Genomic DNA, 6,033 nt, shown 5'->3' with positions numbered 1-6,033 from the left:
AGGGGTAGCTTGGGTTTAAACCCATGTCCCTTGGGGGAGCTTAAGCTTTTACTACTACGCCACACCTTTGGTGGGTTTGGGTTTGAATGTATATCCTTTGGGGACCTCAAGATCTTACTAGTACGCTATGCCTTTAGTGAATTTGGGTTTGAACACACGTCATTTGAGGGACCTCAAGCTCTTACCACTACACTACATCTTTGGTGGGCTTGGGTTTGAATATACGTTCCTTAGGGAATCTCAAGTTCTTACTACTACAGCACACCTTGGGTGGGCTTGGGTTTGAATGCTCGTCCTTTGGGGACCTCGAGCTCTTACTACTGCACCATACCTTTGTTGGGCTTGGATTTGAACGCACGTCCCTTGGGGGATCTCAAGTTCTTACCACTACGCCACACCTTTGGTGGGATTGGGTTTGAACGCACATCCCTTGGGGACCTCAAGCTCTTATCACTGCCCCACACCTTTGGTGGGCTTGGGTTTAAGCACACGTCCTTTGAGGACGTCAAGATCTTATTACTGCGCCACACCTTTGGTGGGCTTGGTTTTGAACACATGTCCCTTGGGGACTTCAAGCTCTTACCACTACGCCATACCTTTGGTAAGCAAGATAATGCTCAATTCATCTTCAAAAATTCATCTTTTTTCATGATATTGTTCTTCTGCCTTCTATGTGCTCTGAAACAACTTTTCGTGATATTTTTCTTTTTCTTGAGTTGCGTGTCCCTACATTAAATCAAAAAACCTTTTTTTTTGACTTTTTTTATTTTTTTGAATTTTTTGCTTTTCTTTATTTTTTATAATTTTCTAAATTTTTTGGATTTTTCTAATTTTTTGATTTTTTTTCTCTTGCCTATGTGTAAGGAATGGCCAAGCTAAATTTTTTTGCCTGGTCACTAGAACTTTTCTAAATTTCTTAAAACCGACCTTGAACCTTAGTTTCTTATTTTTTTGTAAATTGAACTTCATTTGCTCCTTTGCTTGTCCAAACTTCGACCAATGTATTTTTTGAACTTTCACTTCCAAGCTTGACTCATGGTATGAACTCAACTTGTGGTGAGTCATCTCGATCCGATTTTGTTTGCCACGCTCGATTCATGACAATTTGAAATTCACAACCAATTGTGATCGAGTTGATTCAATCCTTTGCCTTTAAACCTCAAATTTCCTTATAAGGTACATGGTTGTAGACACCCCATTTTTGCACTCGCCTGATTAATCAACTCGTCAATCCGATCGCAATGATTCCCAATGATGGATGTGTATTCCATTGCTTTATTTTGTTACCAGATGTGTTTCAGAAATCCGGATGAGGTATCTCGAATTGACAAAACCTTAGAAACCACGCTACGCTAGGAAAATACGACCCCAGAAACATAGAAACCATCATCTTGCATACCAAAAAGAAGCTTCACGATAAAAATCACTAAAATATTATCAAATTACCAAAATACCCCTAACCTCAAAACAACCCTAGAGCCTACGTTACGCTTAGGAAAACTCTCTCGAACACATAAAATAACAAATCGGAATCAAATAAATCATTTCTCCAATTTTAACAGAATTTGACAAAATTATGAAAATGCCCCTCATAAAGTTCACAATTATTTCACATAAAAATTTTCATAAATGACACAAACCAATATTCTCATTGAATTCCTTACGAAAAATTGATTCTAGAACATCCTAAAACGTCAAAAATAGACTTGAAATGTGAAAAGTCCTCTCTGGGGGCAAAACGATAATTTCACAATTTTCATAATTAAAAAATTCGAAATTAATAAATAAAATATTAAATAATTAAAGTGAAACATTGATGAAATTAATTTAAAATTTTGAACCTAAAAAATCGATCAATCGGACTTTCGGGTAAAATTGTTGAGGGTTCGTGGGATATTTCTTTAAGGACCCCTCCATTTGGGGATCCAAAGAATTAAAGAAATAATGGAGGGGGGTTCTCCAAAAATTAAAAGTAAATCAAGTAAGACTAAGGTCAATGTATTAAAGTCAATCAAGTGAGACTAAAGTCAAAATTAAAGTCAATTAAGCAAGACTAAAGTCAAGATATTAAAAGTCAATCAATTAAGACTAAAGTCAAAACATTAAAAGTCAATCAAATAAGACCAAAGGTCATAATAGAATTCTAATTAAATAATAACTCTATCTAATAGAGTTCTAACTTAAAAATAATTCTACCGAAAATAATTCTAATTAAAACACAATTATACCTAAAACAATTTTAACTAAAACACAACTCTAATTAAAAGATCTCTAATTAAACACTAACTCTATCCAAATCAACCCTAAAACAAATCTATAAATAGAGGTGCTCACACCTTATTTTCGTATAAAATAATAAACCCTAAGAGAAGTAGGCCTAGAAGCCCCCATAGCCCCCCATAAACCCTAGTTTTGGAGTCCCAACTCCTTATCTAACATCTCCCCTTCAATTTTAGTCTAGAAAACACCTAAAATCCCTCCAAAAACACCCCTAAATCCGCAACAAACTTGAAGAGTTCAGATTCAGAAATAAGGAGATACCTTGATCTAGGAGATCCGAAGTCAAATCCGGAGACAGAACGAAGTAAACGAGTACAGTACAAGGAGCTCTTTTTATCAGATCTGAGGGAGCAAAATCCTTGCTATCGGAAAGGTATGAATTTTTTTAATTTTATTTTTATCTAGGTTTTTAGCAATGTGATATATTTGGGAAGTTAGTAGAGACCGGCTTTGGCCGGGCGGGGTTGGTGCCTAACACCTTCCAACCTCGTAACGTGTTTGAAAAAAGGCCCCGGGCACACCCCACCCTGTTTTGCACACACCACATGCACGTTTACTGTTTTGAGCACTTACACGTCCCATTTAGCCAACGTGGCGCTAGTGCGTGGCCCGATCTCTTCGGAGATGCGACGTCATTCATGAAACCCACAACTCCAGTCACGTACCTTAGGGTATATCAAACTGGGGGCATTAATACCGTCTGATCAGGTGATTCTGAGAGATATATTGATGCACCCAGGCTGGGGCAACCTGAGCCTTTGTCCTATTGTAAGCCACACAGTCACATGTCCCGATTGCCAACGTAGTACTAGTACGTGGTCGGTCCCCTCGTGGGATGCTAAATCATTTATGAAAGCTACAACTCTTGACTCATACCCGTAGGTATAAAAGGTAATCTAAGTATATCAATTGCACTTCTTGGTCAAAACCGGTGCCTAAGCAAGATCTTGCCCCGCTGTACCCTACTGTACGAGGGGGATAGACTACGTCTATTCTAGACGAGAGGTATTTAAGTGGGCCCTTGCTCAACATTGTGCGCCACCTCTCAACTGGAGATCAAACTGGCTGTTTTTGGCTTTAGAGAAGTGAGTTGAGGTTTTAGATTATCACCTATACAGTATATCAAACCAAGTCACCACGTATCGAGAGGTATATAGGTGTGCTTGGGCAAGGGTGGCCAGATAAAAATGCATTGCACGTAGTAAGCTTAGAGTCTAGAAACCTTCCTCGTAGGTCACGACTCGAACTTATCGTGGGTGTTCCCGGGTTGTTTATTGAATGGAGCCTGTTGATTGATGAATGTAGGTGAATAATGGAATGATGAGATCAAAATGCATGTGAATGTATGTGAATGATGAGATAAGGAATGTATGGTTGTCCTCAAGGATAAAAAATTTTGTTTTGAAAATTAAAATGGGCGCACCAACCCAAAATAAAAAATCCATCTCTTGCAAATGACCTAGCCCAACTCGATCCAACAATCCTGATGGACCAGACCATTTAAATCAAAATGGAAATCGAATTTTCAAAGAAGAAAAAGAAAGTATTTTCTAGGAAAAAATGTTTCCTAAAAGAAGTGTTTTCCAGAAAAAGTGTTATTCTCTAGAAAAATGTTTTCTAAGAAAAAATGTTTTTTAGAAAATGTTTTTCATAAGAACAAGATTTACCAAGAGAAAATGTTTTCCAAATAAAAACTATTTTTCAGAGAAAAAATGTTTTCCAGAAGAAAATGTTTTCTAAAAGAAAAGAAAATGAAGGAAAAATGATTTACAAAAGATATATATTTGCATGAAAAATTATTGAAATATATTTTGAAGTTGTTATTCAATGAAAACATTATTTGTCAATATTTTTTAAGAGTGCAGTAAAATTATTTTTCTTCTGAATAATCATTACGTTAATGAATTGTTTAATGGATTGGTGCACAAAATTCAATAAAATCTCAGGGTTCATTTAAAATGTTATCAAGGGGTTGACACTGAAATTGGTTAAATTCACCTTCAAAGAGGTTTAAGGGTTATCATTGTATCTAAGCTCAATCGTCCATTGTCAAGATAGGGTTGTAAATCCGATCAGTTAGAATAAACGTCAATATCAAGTCAACAGTCAGAAATGACCTCAAAATTTCTCAACATCATCCAGTTGTTCTTTGAAAATCATAGTGCTTCAATCCTACCGGTTGTAAGCAATGTCTTAGTTCTTATCAAGCCCGTTTTGGTTAGTCTTGAGTTTTCATAGGTCATTTGGGTTAGCTCGAGTCCTTTTTTCTAGCAAGGTCATGTCTTCCTTAGATTGAGCCTACTATTTCTTATTGAGTCAAGTTAGTTCGTCGAGTTTATAGAGGTGTCTGTCGCCCCTTTTGAATTGATCGTACAAAAGAAATTTTTGAATATCTCGAGCGCATTAACGAATTAACTAATGATTTGATAGATTTCGTTTCTGAACAAGAAGATAAGAGTCGGGCTCCACCTTTAATCGAGAAAGGAAGGTCTTTGACCTCGAAATAAAAAAATAATTCCTAAAGAGATTCAAATAGAAACTATCTTATCCCTAGAGGAATACGAGGGGATAATGAATTTACTCAAAAATTTCAAAAGACTTGTTCGTGTGATCATATGAGGGTATGTTAGGTAGAAGCTTGGGTGTTGTTTAACATGAAATAAATACTCGTCTATATCAATGGAATCAAAGAAGATATTATAAAATGTATCAGTGCTATCCTCACTACATCTTGAGTTGCAAATCATATATTATCAGTCGATATGGGGATACCTTTTGAATTGATATCTGATAATGGGTCGTACTTCAAAACATAAATCACTACTCTGTGTTTAAAGTTAAAGATCCGGAATCACAAATCATCCCCCTACCATCCTCAAATCAATGGAACGGTTGAAGAAGTTAATAAGAGTCTCAAGACTATCCTTAGAAAAATATGTCAATCACATCGAGATTAGTCAGAAAAACTACCATTTGCACTATGGAAATATCGAACCTCAATTCGATCATCCACCAGAGCTACTCCTTACTCCTTAATGTATGGCATGGAAGCAGTCTTGCCAGTTGATATGGAGATTCCATCTCTCAGGGTTTTGTTAGAAAGTCAGTTGTCAGAAGCAGACTGGGTTCGCCAACGGTATAAAGAGTTGAATTTGATCGAGGAAAAATGACTAAGAGCGTTGTGTCATGTGCAAGCTTATCAAAGAAGAGTCGTCCGTGCGTTTGACAAAAAAATCAAGGCTCGTCACTTACAAGTCAGGGATTTAGTACTCAAAGATAATCGGGCACCTATTTTTGACCCTAGAGGGAAGTTCAAACCAAATTGGGGAGGTCCGTTCATCGTCAAAGAAATATTACCAGGAAAAGCTGTCAGACTTCAAGATCATGATGGAATCGAATTACCAGAACCAACCAACCTTGACCAAATCAAACGGTACTACATTTAAGGAGGCCATCTTTGGCCGAATCAATCATCATATTACCTAGTTACCCTGTTCAATATATCCTTTCTCAACCTCTTTGCAGCCTTTTCAAAAAGAAAAATAATGCCTTTTTCTTTCTCAGCCCGATCACCTAACCTAGGGGAGGGAAATTCGAACTACGTTTTGGACTGATCCCAAAATTCTGGGGTACGTAGGCAACCTGAGAAATTACTTCAGGCCCGACCACATCAAAATAAAAAAAAATGTATTTCCCACACAATATAAAAAAAATCAAGAAAAAATTTAAAAGAAAAGAAATATAATTCAAAAT

This window comes from Akebia trifoliata, chromosome 15 (assembly GCF_017979445.1).
Source record: "Akebia trifoliata isolate Shusen 1 chromosome 15, ASM1797944v1, whole genome shotgun sequence".
In the NCBI taxonomy this organism is placed as follows: Eukaryota; Viridiplantae; Streptophyta; class Magnoliopsida; order Ranunculales; family Lardizabalaceae; genus Akebia; species Akebia trifoliata.
Note: the sequence above shows the minus strand (reverse complement) of the source record.